Consider the following 17,025-nt stretch of genomic DNA (forward strand, 5'->3'; position numbering starts at 1 on the left):
AGACCCAAGAACACAAAGTAATGACAAAAATAACTTAACTTATAATGCATGGCTTCCATATTAATATTAACATTCAACATTGAGTGTGTTGCATAATCTACACATTTCAGTAGTAAATGTCACTTACTCGTGAACCACAACAAGACTGTTTATTTAAAACATCTGTCACGATACACCGGAGCGAGGAGAAAAAGGAGACTTCTTCAACATGGAATTTTTATTTAAAGTTGTGGCATTACATGGAGTCCAGGGGGAGATGACATACAAACAGCCAACCAAAGAACTCAAAGCTGGGAACTACTTTATACACAGGACATGATAATGTGGGAAGATGATACAAACCTGGGCTCAATGGAAACACATATAAAACAACTGGAAATCGTCTAAACAGAATGTGGAGAGGAACAGACAACCAAAACATGTGATGGCGTCCTGACATAACAACCACCCCTCCCGGAAAGCGTGTCCATCACGCTGTAAAACATCCAAAGGGTAGGTGCTGGGTTTGGGGTGCTCTGGAGTTCCTTCAGACAGACACAGGACAGTAGCCTCCAGAGTGGAACCCCGTTCGGGAGTCCATGGCAGATCTGGGGACATCAGCCGGCCAGTGGCGGGACCGCTCAACAGCTGGAGCCACTACTACCCACCCCAAACAAAAAATACTTGGGGGAACTACGGGGCTTAACGCGGGATCAACGAGCCATTCCGGGGCTGGATCTAGGGATCGGGAGCCCTTCGTGGACTCTGCATGGTGTCTGGGCTGGGCCGACACCCTTCTCTCCACCCCGTGTTGCCTCGTTTGGATACGGGAGACAAAGGCGTGGTCTGGCCAACACTTGAGGCAAACTTCTGGCGTCCTTGGGCCGACACTGGAGCAAAACTCTGAGAAGGGGAGGATGACAACAGCCCGAACAAGGTGAACTCAACACTGGGGAACACATTTTATATACAGTACCTAGACACATGGGAGATTGAGACACATCTGGGATCAGTGGGTGGAACACATATAAAACACCTTGAAGCAACTTAATCAACCATAATGGGGACAGGAACACACACAAAACATGGACCAGCTTCTAACAATATCACGAATGGAAACGGTTGTAATACCTTGTTCAGTGTCTCAAAAAGCATTGGGTTTAAGGTGACAGTTACCTGAACAAATTAGGCTGATCATTTTCCGAGAGAACTTTATGAGGTGCTGAACTGTGGCACATGATATGTCTCTAGACAGGATTTCTATCTTGCCCTTTCATATGCAGCATGTTTCACTCTGCTTGTCATCTTCACCCTCCGAGTGTGACACGTTTTGATACATTCCAGGAACAGTTGGGTTGTGTGGGCCCCATGCCTGCCATGCTTTCTATAAAGAGAGTAGGCTTTTCAATGTTTCAAAATCTGTGGGGATTTAAGGAAAGACAGCTGGGGTAATTTACAAATGTGATTAATACAGTTACAAATGTTATTAAACCCCTTTATTCCCACTATTATACCAAAGAGCAGTAACCATCATTTTAACTATGGCTCTTGTGTGAGTAGTCTATGTACCATGTAGGTTATCATAATATGCAAAACATCCACAAGGATGGCAGATTAAGCCAAGCTACGCGCATTAAGAACATACATTTATAGTGGTTAGTATATTATATCGATTGTTTACCACTTAAAACAAAGAAACATCCAATTTTTTTTACTCTTTGGATTCATGTTTGTTTCATAGGTTTTTTTGAAAAATATTTTTCAAGGACAAAAAATTAATTGGAATATGTTATATGGTGTAACTATCACGTGGAAAGTAATAAATTATGACTTTCCCTACACCTTAAATATTACAAATATTGGTGGATAATTAACTCATAGTCAACATTTTAAGTGTGTTACACCCTGCCTTAGAAGCCAATACCCCCTCCCACCAACAATTATTTTATTTTTATTTTCCTTTTTATCCAAAAATATTTCTGTTTTTTTTGCATAGACGTCCAAATGCACACTTGCAATGTAAAACTGTTCATCCAGGCATGTTTTTTTCATTTTAAAACATAATACTCCAAATATTTTTCTTGGTAGGGAATGGGCGTTTGTGTATCAACAGGTGGCTGTACGGGTATTAATCTAAATAAAATTATCTGCGAAGGGAATTCTTGTATCCAAAAACATCCTAAACCAAGACCTACCCCATACAAACAAAAAGCCACCAAAATTACTCAGCAAAGACATATTATTAAAGCTATTGGCATCTGCATTGTTTTGTGTGTAGGCCCACCACTGTAATATTTTGTCAGGTAACTGCATACCTCTTATATCCAAAGCCGATGCAAAAACATGGGATAAAATTAATCCCCTCTTTGCAACAGCTTGCTGACTCCTTTTATACCACTGTTGCTTTGATGGAATTTTGTTGCAGTCAGTTCATGGTTATCTGTCAGAACTGTATAAATTTGCCAACTGAATTAGCCATTCAGGCCTTGGTTGCATTCAGAAGTTATTCTATCAGCTGTACCTGATGCAATGAATAATATGAATAAAGCCAAACACAAATCTTGAATAAGTCAATCCTTTGTTTTTTTTTTTTTGTTTTTTTTTTTTTTTTCAAGCAGCACATCTGTCAGACAACATGTTGAGGTGAAGATTTTGTTATTTGAATCAAATGTTTTATACCAAGGGACTTAGAAGCTTGAATTCTTCAGATGGGTTAAAAGAACTTCAAAATAAAATCTTCAACTCCTTACGGTGGATCATGTTTGATTTGAAATACTCAGAATCTGGTCACAGTTAGAATTGGCAAGACGGGTGAAAGGAAAACACAGGTGAGGCCATGTTAATACTGGCAGACAGCAGCAAAGGGAACTCACCTGCATAATCGGATTGTATTTAGGCGGAAAAAAAAGAAAGATGCAAAATTAGGGTCAAACATCACCACACAACATACATTTGTGTTTCAAATGAAATATGCCAGTGTTTGTCCCACAGCCACAGCAGACACACCAAACTCCATCTCTCAATCAAGTTCATTGTAAAGTCCAACACAATAGGTTTTCATGTCCAGCTAAATCAAACACATTTTCTCACAGGGGACCAGATTACCACCAATGCATGAATGGTACAGTGCTTGGCATAACATGTATCCCATTGTGAAAATGCACATGTGGGGAAAATAACTGCTTGGAATTACAGTAAAGGCCAGGATACATTTTTTCCTTTTTTATCCTTGGATAAGTTGCAAAGACAGCCAAAAATGTCTCTGGATAATGTAGATTTCACACAAAACTAAAAAAAGCCTTCCTTGAACTGCAAACCTGTTTGTATTATTATTTATTAGAAAGCAAAATTGCTTATTCGTAACCGAAAAACAAACAAACAAACAAACAAAGAAAAAAACAAACAAACAGAGCTTTCCGCCAAAACAAAGACACGTGGGGCAAGCAACATTTAGGAAAAAAAAAAGAAAAAAAAAAAAACCATTAAGAGAGTACCCTTGTTGGCCTTCATAACTTTTTGTAAAGGTCAATAAATATCTTGAAATATCAAATGGGTTGTAATGTCACATGGTACATACTGACATTTATGATTTAATAATTCAAAGAATTACCTTAAATGTAACTTTTGATATATGATGTGTGCACTCAAAATTTATTCAAGGTGTACACAAAAATTATTAATTTGTTATTAAATTATTAAAGAGCAGGTCAGATGGGTTTTTGAAAAATCTCTCTTTTACAGTTTATAACGTAGCTATCCTTAAATGAAAACAATCTGCAAAGTTGTTAATCAAAAAAGTGCATGATAAATAAAAATATTGTCTCTCAAGAGAGAGAGTCGGTTCTGAATCGCTGCGTAACGAGTCGTTATATTTTCGACGATGGTAGACAACCAAAATGAGTATCACGGGTAACACATTTGCATAATCCCGCCTGCCCGCTAAATACGAACAGAGTCTGATCTGACCACAAACACTTTTGCTATTAGTGCGTTTTACATCATGTTGAGAAGACCCGGTGTTCAAGGATACCACAGAAATACAATTCGGGCCTTTTGTTGTGTGCTTGTCATTTTATCAAGAACTGCTTCTCTAATCTGGGCTTTTATCTTTGTTGGCTTCTAATCTTCTTAATTTGGACTAACACTCTCTGAACCACGACCTGTAAGTAGTACGATTGATACGTAGGTGTACGTTTTCAATTGAGTGCTCAAAATATCAATTTTTTTTGTGCCAATATGTGATGGATACCTAGTGCAGCTTTAGGTTTCCAGGTAAAGCACGATATTACTGTCTTACTGAAGTAGTTCTAAAAATCCGCAGTGAACCTAAGAATATGTCGATTATTGTAGACTGACGTTGTTCTAATTACTTTGTTTAATAATAAAGAATGTAGTGTAGCACACAGACTTTATAATCATTGTGAAACTGCTGTTGATTGTGCTGCACTTGGCAGTTACAGGGTAAATGCGGGAGAGATGAGTGATTTCGGCTGCAGCTACTCAAATAAAAACTCTGCTAAGTTCTGATTAAAAGTTAAGACCAAGCGTCTTTTGTCTGTCGTTCTTCAAACATTACAGTAGACATATTTTGGTTTACAAACTGTATTGTTTAATCAGTTAGTCACGTTAGCACTCGGCTAACGTATCACCCTAGTGTTCACAGTTTAGCAGCTAAACTTTAGCTGTGGGCACGATTCGATGCATAAGTGTTTTTGTATTTTATGTCATTATAGACATGGATTGACTATATTATTGTTTTATGTAAAGGTGCTTGTCAATGGTAGCGCTGGCTAACTGGCTCAAGGACTCAGCTCGGTGCCAATCACAACAGGTTTGGCCAGCTGACCAATCAGAGCAGAGTAGGCTTGAGGAAGGAAGGGGCTTTGCTCCGAACTTGCTTGAAACGAATCATTTCCTAATCATTGGCAAATGACTCTAATCTTAAATGTATATTCTGAGAATATTACAATGTTTTCTGACCTTAGATGCATTTAAACCTGATGTAGGGGAACTCCAATACAATATTGGGACACTTTAAAATACCATCTGACCTGCTCTTTAAGGTATTCATTTTTACTTGTGGAAAACCAACATAAACACACAAAGTATGTCTATAATGTGTTTTATCTAGATTTAACAAGTGTCAGGATAGTACACGGAGGCTGAGATAAGTGAATTCAACACAGTCTTTTATTTAGACAAAGTTTGTGAGAGGTGAGTAAGTCCAATCTTTGTGCGGGGTCTGTGGAGTTTGTGTCCGTGGAAGCCAGGGGATTCCGCTTCTGTGAAAGCCAGGTGAGTTCGTTTCGTGTCGAGACGACACTACCCACCCCCCCTCCAGGGTCCACGCCAGCGGGCCTTACTCTCCGGCGTCGTGGGGGTCTACCTCGAGGTCGTGGAGTGGGTTTCTCTGGATGCTGGGCGGGGGGGGCGTGAAATTCCGTAAGCAGACTTGGTGCAAGAATATTGGGTCAAGAGGCACCCAACACCTCTCTTCTGGTCCGTAATCTTCCCAGTCTATTAAGTACTCTAACCGCCCTCCACAACGCCAGGAGTCCAGGATCTCCTTAACCGTGTAGATGGGTTCCGCGTCGATGGGTGGCAACGGGGTTCGTCGTCAGGGACCGGGTCTGCAAAGGGAACAGAAACAGGTAAGCGATGGGGTTTCAACAGGGAGACGTGAAAGGTAGGCTGGATCCGGTACTGGGCAGGAAGTTGGAGTCGGTAGGTGACGGGGTTAATTTGTCGTTCTATCGGGAATGGTCCAATGTACCTCAGGCTTAGTTTTTTGCATGGTTGCCGTAATCTGATGTCCCGGGTGGACAGCCATAGTAGTTTGCCGGGCTGGTAGACAGGGGTTTCCTTACGGGTGGTATCCGCAAAACGTTGCTGGCGATTGACCGCTTGTTGAAGGTGACGGTGCGCTTGGTTCCAGACCCGTTCACTGTCATGGAACCAGTCATTTACAGCCAGAACGTTAGAGGGCTCTCCAGACCATGGGAACAGAGGAGGTTGGTAGCCAAGAATTCATTGAAACGGGGTTAGTTGATGATTGTCGGAGGGAATTTTGGGCATATTCGGCCCAGACTAGGTACCTGTTCCATAGGTTCTGGTTCCGGTGGCAGAAGGTCCTGAGGAAACAACTGATATCCTGGATCTTGCGAGGATGGTAACCAGAAGTAAGACTGACGGTGACGTTGAGCAAGGCAAGGAAGGACTTCCAGACCCTCGAAATGAATTGAGGTCCGTGACACCCTCCCGCATCCTTGGCCACCAGAACTTCCTTTGAAGAGTTGACAATGTTTTATTGACTCCTGGATGACCAGTTCCTAACCGAGGAATGAGCGTCAGAGATGCGGGGCACACGGTAATCCTCCGTTACGTAGACCTTCCCTACTGGACACATAGGCTGAATGGGCTGGTTTTGGGCTTGTTCACGGAGTAGTTCGGCAAGGTCCCACTAAACCGGGTTAACAAATAGTTTGGTGGGAAAGATGGTTTCTGCTTCTTCCTGGACTTCCTCTACAGTGTGTAGGTGGGATAAGGTGTCGGCTCTCGTGTTCTTGGACCCAGGATGGTAGGATATGAGGAAATGGAACACGGGTGAAGAATAGCGCGCCCACCTAGCTTGGCGAGGGTTGAGTCTTTTAGCTTCTTTTAGGTACTGAAGGTTCTTGTGATCCGTGAGTACAAGGAAAGGCTGCCGGGCTCCCTCTAACCAGTACCTCCATTCCTCGAGGGCCAGCTTCACTGCCAGTAACTCTCGATTGCCAATTTCATAGTTTCTTTCGGCGGAGGATAGTTTCCTGGAAAAGAAAGCACAGGGCATTGGTTTTTCAGCTTGCTCAGAATATTGGGATAGGATGGCTCCCATCCCCGTAGTGGAGGCATCCACTTCCACAATGAATTTTTTCTCCGGATCTGGGTGCTGTAATAAAGGGGCTATTGTGAAGGCGGTCTTTAGTGCTTGGAAGGCCTGTTCTGCTTCCGGAGTCCACTGGAGTGTCCTTGGGCTTACCCTTCAATAATGATGTTAATGGGGTGGTGATGATACTGTATTGATCGATGATCCCAAGAACCTCTGGAGCTCCTTTACAGACTTGGGTGTAGGCCAGGAAGTGATAGCTTCTGTCTTGCGGTCATCCATCTTTATCCCTCTAGCGCTAATCTGATATCCTAGGAATTCCATGGAAGTCTGGTGAAAGATACATTTTTCTGCCTTCACAAACAAGGAAAATTCTCGGAGTCGCTGGAGTACCTGGGTAACGTGCTGTTGATGTTCCCTTTCATTGTGAGAGTAAATGAGTATGTCGTCGATGTAAACAAGGGCAAATCGGTTCAGGAACTCTCGAAGGACCTCATCCGTAAAACTCTGAAAAACAGAAGGGGCGTTAACAAGACCATATGGCATCACCAGGTATTCGTAGTGCCCAGCTGGCGTGATGAAAGCTGTTTTCCATTCTTCTTCCTCTCAGATTCTGATCAGATTATATGCGCTCCTGAGATCTAATTTGTTGAAGATGCGAGCGTCACAGAGTTGTTCCAGGGAGGATGGAAGCCCTGTAATCAATGCAAGGTTGTAACCCACCATCCTTCTTGGGGACAAAGAAGCTGGCTGCAGCTGGTGAGGTAGCTGGTTTAATATATCCCTGTTTCAAGGTCTCTTCAACATACTCACGCATCGCCGTCTGTTCTGGAATGGACAGGGAGTATATTCTACCCTTAGGAATGGGCTCTCCAGGTATAAGGTCTACAGCGCAATCCCAAGGTCGATGCGGGGGTAACTTGGCTGCTGCAATTGGGATTAAACACATCAGAAAAGGAAGCATAGCATGAGGGAACACTGGTGGATAAATTCTCCTTTGGGCTTTCAATAGATGTAGAGTTAATCATGGAATCTGGCTTGTCACAAGAAGAATGTACATGATTTATCTTATTGCAATCACAGCCCCAATATTATAATCTCTCCGGTGGCCCAATCTAGTGAGGGTTGATGCTGGATCAGCCACGGACGTCCTAGGATAATCAGTCTGACTTTTCTCAAGAACAAATGGGGTGGAAGACTCGTGATGGGTATTCTGTATACTGAGAGTGACAGGTGCAATTTGTGAGGTCACATACCCTTGATTTATCATCTCGCCTGTCACTGCGTAGATGGAGTATTGTTTCTGGGTTCTGGTTGTTCGGAGATCGTGGGTTTTGGCGAGTTTTCCCGAGATGAAGTTGCCGGCTGAACTGGAGTCTACGATGGCCGTGGCTGAAACGACGATATCTCTAATTTTCAGAGTCACACTGATAGTTAATGGGGAGGACACAGAGAGTTTTGGAAAGACTGAACTCACCATTAGACGCGGGGGACGAGATGGGCAAGTGCGTATGAAGTGATTTTCATTCCCACAATAAAGGCATAGTCTATTCTCTCGTCTGCGAATTCGATCAGCAGGAGTCAGTCTCTTCGTTTCCACTTGCATCCGTTCTGGCTGTGATTCAGAAATTTTCTCTGACGCGGACTGAAGGTTAACAGAAGCTGGGGCAGGTGCGTCTTGATAACATGACTTGGATCTTAGGTGAACTCGCTGGGCTTGCTGCATGAATTTTTCTAACCCCATATTATCATTGTAGATGGCGAGCTGTAACCATAGTGCGGGATTTAGCCCTTCCCGGTACCCCGTCAGTAAGGCTTTCTCGTTCCATCCGCTCGCTGCGGCCAGGGTTCGAAATTCAAGAGAGTACTCAGACACTGATTTCTTTTCTTGACATAAATGTAGTAATCGTTCACTGACTGAGGAATCACCCACCAGACGGCCAAACACTTCTTTAAAATGGTTAATGAAATTCTGAAATGACAACGTGACCGCTGTTTCCTGGAACCATAGTGCTTCTGCCCACCTCAGCGCAGCCCCGGATAACTGTTGAATGATAAAGGATATTTTGGATCGATCCGTGGGGTACTGATGTGCATGTTGTTCCAGTGCGAGAGAGCATTGTAACAGAAATCCATTGCAGTACTCCTCCCTGCCTGAAAAGGGCGCTGGTCGAATGATTGTGTTCTAGATATACACCAGTGTGGGAGCGGGGTTTGCGGAAGTGCCGTCCTCGGGTTGTGTTGAATCCATCGGTGTTGGTCAAGCCTTCTGTCATGATAGTACACGGAGGCTGAGGTAAGTGAATTCAACACAGTCTTTTATTTAGACAAAGTTTGTGAGAGGTGAGTAAGTGCAATCTTGGTGCGGGGTCTGTGGAGTTTGTGTCCGTGGAAGCCAGGTGAGTTTGTTACGTGTTGAGACGTCAAAGCCACACAATACTTGAATGTCAATACTTGTCTCTTATCTTTGCAGTGGGAGAACAATGTTCGAAGAATCACATGGGCACTCAGGAGATAGAGGTACGTAGGAGAATTCAGATCACGGATAGTGCCATGAGAGTTCTGGGGACAAGAGATAAAAGACACACAGGTAAACTTCCCAAATGTGAGTATACGTTACAGCTGGTGTTTGCTGATAAGACGAGGAGAGTTGGAGACAAGATCGTGAGGTCGATTCCTGTTGAAGGCTTGACGGTGAACTGGTGTTTCTGTGAGTGTTTTATAGTGCTGGGGTAATGGAGATCAGGTGCTGGTGATTAATACTCAGGGGAGTGTGAGCGTTGATGATTGGCTTGGGACCGGGTATTAGTTAATATTAATAATTTAGTAATTAGTAGTTTTAAACAACTAAAATTTATGAAGGTATTCCAGGTTAGCAACTGTAAATATTTTGTGTTTGTTTTGTCAGTTAATTATATGAAATAATTGTTTCTTTCCATTCAGATGGACATAAATTGTGATTATGAAGTGTAAACACCTTCTTCAGTGTTTCCTCTATAACGTTTACCAACCAACATTTCTGTGCAATACAAGGCTAAGAATCTGCTAACACTGCACTTAATGTAATAAAAGAATACCCAATGTATGCATATGACATATTATGATTATGTTCATTGTTGGCACTTTATGGATGCTGTTAGGAGAGAAACATTTTTGTGCTGTGAAAAATAAATACTACTGTGTTTGCACTAAGCTTTTAGTTGTGTTGTTTAATGGGAGTTTGTGCTCAACATACGGTGAAATGTAGTATTGATTAAGTGTCACAGCAAATAAATACTACTGTGTTTGCACTAAGCTTTTAGTTGTGTTGTTTAATTGAGGAAAAAACAGATGTTTGCTCTCTTTACCAACTGAATGAACAGTTGTTTCTGGATAGAGCCAGAGGTGATATGACATAAAACTTTTTCGATATATACAAAATGACTTTTTTTTCCATCATACGCTGCACAGATTGCTTGCAGATATCTAAGTGGACACTGAGTGTCACTTCTGCTTGTAGACTGGAAATTGTGGTATTTCTTGACTTCCAATGATTTTTTAATGCAGCCACCATGACATCTTTGCCCTTGGTTTGACTGGTGATGGAAGACTTGTGAGGCAAATGTAGTCATCAAAGTATGTTGAACTTCATCCTGTGTGACAGTGTAATCTATACCTCATCTAGGAATGATGACCTCCTCAAAGGCACCAGCTCTGAAGGCCTCTTTGTTACTTTGTTTACTTAGAAGATACCAAAATGTGCTCGTCTCTGTGTACAAACCATGATGTGACTGTCATATTTCGAAGATAAACATGCTGAAGTCAAAGACACAATCACCCAGAGGCTGCTGCTTAGGAGACTCATTTGAGTTATTGGTTATGTTTCATTCATCAACTTGTTTCTCCACCACTTTAACCTAGGAACCTGAATCAGCTCTTTAAAATGCTAAGAGCATGCTTGTCTCCAACATGAATCTGAAAGTATGCCTTCTTATATACTCCTTTTTATATACAATCATGAGTTTATAAATAACTGCTGCCATAACGGCTGGTAAATGTACAAACATAATTTTTAGGGAAGTGCTTTGCGCTAGTAAAAACTATGGAACATAATGCATTGATATCTGTGATTTAATATGGAATCTTTTTCTTTCTCTTTGGAGTGTTACAAGCGCTTGGTGCATAAAGAAGATCTGTAAAGTTGCAAAGACTAAAGTCTCAAATCCAAAGAGGTATTCTTTATAAAAGTTAAGACTCGTGTCCCCCCCCCCCCCCCCCCCCGGAAATGGCTCGTTCTAACACGCCACCACATCTCTACGTCACTATGTGAGAAGATTTGCATAACGCCGCCCAGATGTTCACGCAAAGAAAGAAGGCGTCCCTTTTATTCTTGTTGTAGTACTGTTGTTCCTGCCCCCACCATGTCGTATAGACGCTGTGTGTTTCACTGTGAAAGTGAAACTACTTTGTTTGGCCTTCCAAAAGAGGACGATATCTGGTTCATCATGCCTGGAGCTGTACCGTGCTGGTCGCTGAAAAAATACATCATCTTTGCACTGTGGCTCTTCGGGTCGGCTTTCACCGTGGACAAAGCGGAGTCCAGCCCGGGTCGTCACATGTGGTTGCCGCAAGACCAACAGACGCTCCTTCATAGAATCCACCGGCCGCACCATTCTCAAGGCCGCCCGCCTCTCTGCTCACTCTAGGCCGTGGCTCACTCTAGGCTGCGGCTCACTCTAGGCCTTCGGCCTCCGCTCACTCAAAACATGTGAGGCTGTTTCGTTGAGAAAGCAAAACTTCTTTGTTTGGCCTTCCAAAAGAGGACACAACTAGAAATCATGTTTATATCACGTTTATAATGGGTTTTATGTTTTATGTCACTCTGGCCAGACAGGGAATCAAAATATGTTAAGGGGCATAACATTTCCGTCCACACGCTTGAGGTATTCGGCCAATCATGACACACTGGATAGCTGGCCAATCAGAGCACCCCTTACTTTTCAGATCGATGAGCCTTGTAAAAATCGATGTTTCAGAAGATGGGGCATAGTGGAAAAACAATAATGTACAGTATGTGGAAAATAATGTGCATAAACACATTTCATTACACCAAATACACCAAAAAACAAAACAAACAAACAACAACAACAACAACGGAAAAAAATCCGCGGGAGCTGCTGGATAAATGGCTGCCCAATGCTCCGGGTGTGTGTTCACGGTGTGTGTGTGTTCACTGCTGTGTGTGTGCACTTTGGATGGGTTAAATATGACCCCTTAAATCATATGACCCATTTAATAATAATGCAATCACTTCTTCACTGCTAATGTTCCTAAGGTTTTTTTTTTTCTTTCTTTCTTTTTCACTTCCTGTAGCTGGGAATTATTTGCTTTCCTGTGGATCATTAAATCAGTTGGGATGTGCAGACAGGGGCGTAGCACCCGGGGGGGATGGGGGGGACACGTCCCCCGCACTTTTAGAAACAGGTGATTCTGACCCCTGCTATTTTTTTATTTTTTTTTTGGATCCAGCGTGAATATTTACAGCAGTGTTCTCTGATTTGTTACTTAGATTTGAGTGAACTAACATTCAGCCAATCACAGAGCAAATCATCTCTTGGGTGCGTCTGCTCTGAGCTTCAAATCTCTTGTTGCTGTTGTGAATTTTCGTTCGTTCATTCACTTTGCTATTAGGCCGTCTGGGATAAAATGCACCCCAGAAAAAAAAAAAATCACAGGACGATAACATCCTTTTTTCAGACACACACTGTAAGTATGTTACAGTATGTCGCGATGACACGAATCACGCGATAAAGTTTTCATGTTATGATTTAACCTACAGTAACGTCAAAAGACAACAGAACCCGTATGGACCACTGATCTATAATATAGAACTGGATTGCTCATGACGTCATTAAAGTGAAGCCGCCGCGCCGCCATATTGGTAATCCCTAGTGTGCGTAAACTAAACTCTATTGAATTAATAGGAAATTGTATGATTTTAATGAGAAAACATCACCTAACAAATCAGCGTTTTTAAATCTGAAGTATCCCTGTACATTATTACAATGCAAACTGTCAGGAAAATACAGGATTCAATTGCAGGTAACAAAAAGTTTATTACACCCACACTGGGCAAACAAGGAAAACCAAAATGAAGGATCACTCCAAGAGCACCGGCCAAAAGAAACCTCTCAGCAGGGACCGATCCTAGCGCCTCCCGTGACGCAGCGTCAAAGTCACACCAACCAGAGCGTCATTGGGGATGCAATGTCAAAGTCACACCAATCTGAGCATCTTTGGGGACGCAGCATCGAAGGCCCACCGAACGAGAATGCTTAGAGTGCAGAGAAGAGCTGGAGTCCAGTATCAGGGTCCCAACAGAAATGAGATGCCAGGGCCGAGAAAGCAAAAACTAGTAAAGTCTAGTAGAAAGAGAGGGAACAGTTCCACAAAGAAACAAAAAATCAAAACACTTGGAGCCTAAGATAACATAACATGGCAGGGCTAGGTAAACAAGACAGGACAGTCACTAGCGAAGCATTACACAGCATACAACGGTCTGACAAAAGACGGAGCACGAGAGGAACTCAAATAGGGGAGAGCTTATGAGGAAAGAGTGGCTACAGGTGTGACAGAACACAGAGAATTAAAGATAACGAGTGGGAGGGGGAAGACACCACACTGACAGCAGAACACATGAGCTGCCAAAACAAAACCCCATGTGCTCAGAGACAAGGCACAAGATACAATGACAAATACACCGCAACTCAGACCTAAGTCATGACAGCAAACACCCTAGGCATGTAAACGGATATTTTTTTAAATGTCGGGAATTTCCCCAACTTATTAAAAAGCTACGTTCATTACAGTAGCGAACATCATGAACATGATAAACATCAGACGGACACGACCTCAACATATAAAACAAACAATAAAGTGCTCATTCCGAAATCTGAATTTTATTCAGAGAAATAACTGACTATATACAGTACGGATTTAAAGACATAAAGCTTTATTTCCAAGATAGTAAGTTAAGCTTTTCATTTCTTTATAGAGCAACATTAACAACATAATTATATTATTAATTGTAATATATTCAAATCCATTCCTGATACTAATACGTTCATGTTTAATAATTGCTGAATAATTATGTTCATAAAGAAATAGTCTAGTATATTTTGTGTTTGATCGTTACCTGCGTCATCAGTGCGCAGCAGACACACCCACCTAAACGATTTAAATATATTGCTTATACTGCCCCAAAAGACCGTAAACACTGCAGATAACATCTGAAGTAAACATTAATTTACATACACATAACATAAAAACTAGTCCCGTTTGACTGATTTGCTTCAAATCGGGTGATTTTAGGATAGCGGTTTGAATGTGACTCAATGGTGCTCTCTGCCGGAGGGATTAGTAAGATGGCGGATCGAACACTTCCGGTGGCTTCACTGCCTGCTGGCAGTTTAGAACGCGATGAGCGATCCAGTCATATATAGATCAGTGGTATGGACCTCGTCACGTCGCGCCGGATTCAGTGTGTTAAATGCTCTCCTACGCACAGTATAGCGTCTGCTAAATGAGACGTAACAAATTATTGGTTTCTGCTGTCTTTTGTTGCCTACATGCTGCTCGCGGAGTAGAATTATCCTTTCACAATGAATCAAATTTGTTTTGCACCGAATATCTTAAAATACTTTATCAAATTGTATTCTTTTAATTCATTACTGCTTTTCTTTCTTTGATGAATAGAAAGTTCAGAAGAACAGCATTTATCTAAAATAGAAATCTTTTGTGAAATTATGTCTTTATCGTCACTTTTGATCAATTTAAAGCATCCTTGCTAAATAAAAGTATTCATTTCTATAATTTCTTTTCCAAAAAATAAAAATTATACTTACTCTAAGCTTTTGAATGATATAGTGTATATAGTTGCAAAAGCTTTTTATTTCACATAAATACTGATCTTTGGATCCTTCTATTCATCGAAGAATACTGAAAAAAATGTAGCTACTCATCTGTTTTAAATATTGATATTCAGCAAATCAGCATATTAGAATGATTTCTGAAGGATGTGACACTGAAGAATGGAGTAATGATGCTGAAAATTCACCTTTGATCACAGGAATAAATTACAGTTTAAAATATATTCAAATAGAAAACAGTTATTTTAAATAGTAAAAATATTTCACAATATTACTGCTTTTGCTGTACTTTGGATCAAATAAATACAGGCTTGGTGAGCAGAAGACACTTCTTTAAAAACATTAAAAATCTTACTGGTCAAAAACTGTTGATTGGTAGGCAATAAAGATTACCGAAATGTTATATTGTAATGTTTTATATTTATATATTTTTTATATATTTATATATTATATTTATTATTTATATATATATATATATATATATATATATATATATATATATATATATATCTATATATATATATATATATATATATATATATATATATATATATATATAAATTTCTGTCCCCCTCACTTCTGAAAAGATGGCTACGCCCCTGTGTGCAGATACATCTTGCAGTATTGATCCATTCAATACTGATGTTCTACTGAAAGGGCTTCACAAAAATATATTGATTCACTGTGTTTTAATTGGTCATTTTATTATTTATTTAGCATGAAATTAAAGCTTTGAAGAAGAAGAAAAAAAGAGGCAGCTCTAACTCAAACAGAGACAATATTGAGTACTTATTGAAAGAAACATCATAAAGTTATTTCAGTAAATAAAATAAAAGCTAAATGTAACATTTATTTTATAATGGGTTTATATGGTGGTTGTTATAGGTTACATTTTGTAAAACACACACACACACACACACACACACACACACACACACACACACACACACACACACACACACACACAAACACACACACACACACACACACACACACACACACACACACACACACACACACACACACACACACACACAGCGCACACACACACACACACACACACACACACACACACACACACACACACACACACACACACACACATATTACAGCTTTAAAAAATTGGCTATAATTATTCATTTTATTCATGGAAAAATTTGCAGATTTTTTAAAAGATGCCACTAAAGAAATACTATTCAAATGATACTTCCCTTTTGTTGACTTTGATTTTTGAAATAAAATGGCAATTCGTCTTCAGTCTTTGGCATCTGAGCACAGACATTATCAAGATCTTTTCTGAAACTTTTTATCAGGAAAAAATTCATAGGAACAGGAAACTAAAGATAAACTAAAGCTAAAGTCACCATTTGCTCTTAATATGAAACAACTGAAATATTAAAGAGATCATTTTCATAATTTTCTTACAGGTGGAGTCAGACTAACTGGAAACTTTTCTAATGCCCTTGCTCAATAGCTTTCTTGTTTTATTCCAAATGAGACCGTTTCAATTCACAATATAGTCGTTCAGAGGTTCCCTCTAAGACAGGGGTGTCAAATTCAATTCCTGCAGGGCCAGAGCCCTGCAAAGTTTTGTTCCAACCCTGCTCCAGCACAAATACCATGTAGTTTTCAAATAAGCCTGAAGGACTTGATTAGTTGGATCAGGTGTGTTTAATAAGAGTTGAATCTAAACTCTGCAGGGCTCCGTCCCTCCAGGAATTGAGTTTGACACCCCTGCTCTGAGAGGTCCTTTGACACTTTTACTTAATAATATTGTAAAAGGAGAAAGTGACAGAAGATGAGAGAGAAAAGGGTGACATTTTTGAAAGAGGTAAGGTGTCTTTTATTCTCCCATTACAATGGAAATGAATGTCTAAGCCTTAGTGAAGTCTCCTCATGACTGTGTGTGGAGGTCTGTGTACTCTGAGAAAGAGGGACAACAGAGGAAAGGGACCAGAGGAAGAAAAAAAAAAGTTCTTTGTCCACTGGTGTTTTCTCTTTTACTGAGCAGAGTCATGCTGTCAATCATCTTCACATCTTCTTCTGCTCAGGTTGAGTTCATGCACCCATTCTTCAGCATTATACCAAGTTTCTCCACAGGGCTTCCGCTGTTTGATTTCAAAACTTTGCCATCAGGAAAGTTATTAAAGGGTATACACAGTGCTTGTGAGCTTGCTTCAGACATGACTTTGTAAGCTCAGAGAGAGAGAGAGAGTTACATTCACATAGTGGAAAAGGACAGTGTCAACAAATGTTCCTCTGGCCTGATTCACC

This window comes from Cyprinus carpio, chromosome A14, assembly GCF_018340385.1.
Source record: "Cyprinus carpio isolate SPL01 chromosome A14, ASM1834038v1, whole genome shotgun sequence".
Taxonomy (NCBI): Eukaryota; Metazoa; Chordata; class Actinopteri; order Cypriniformes; family Cyprinidae; genus Cyprinus; species Cyprinus carpio.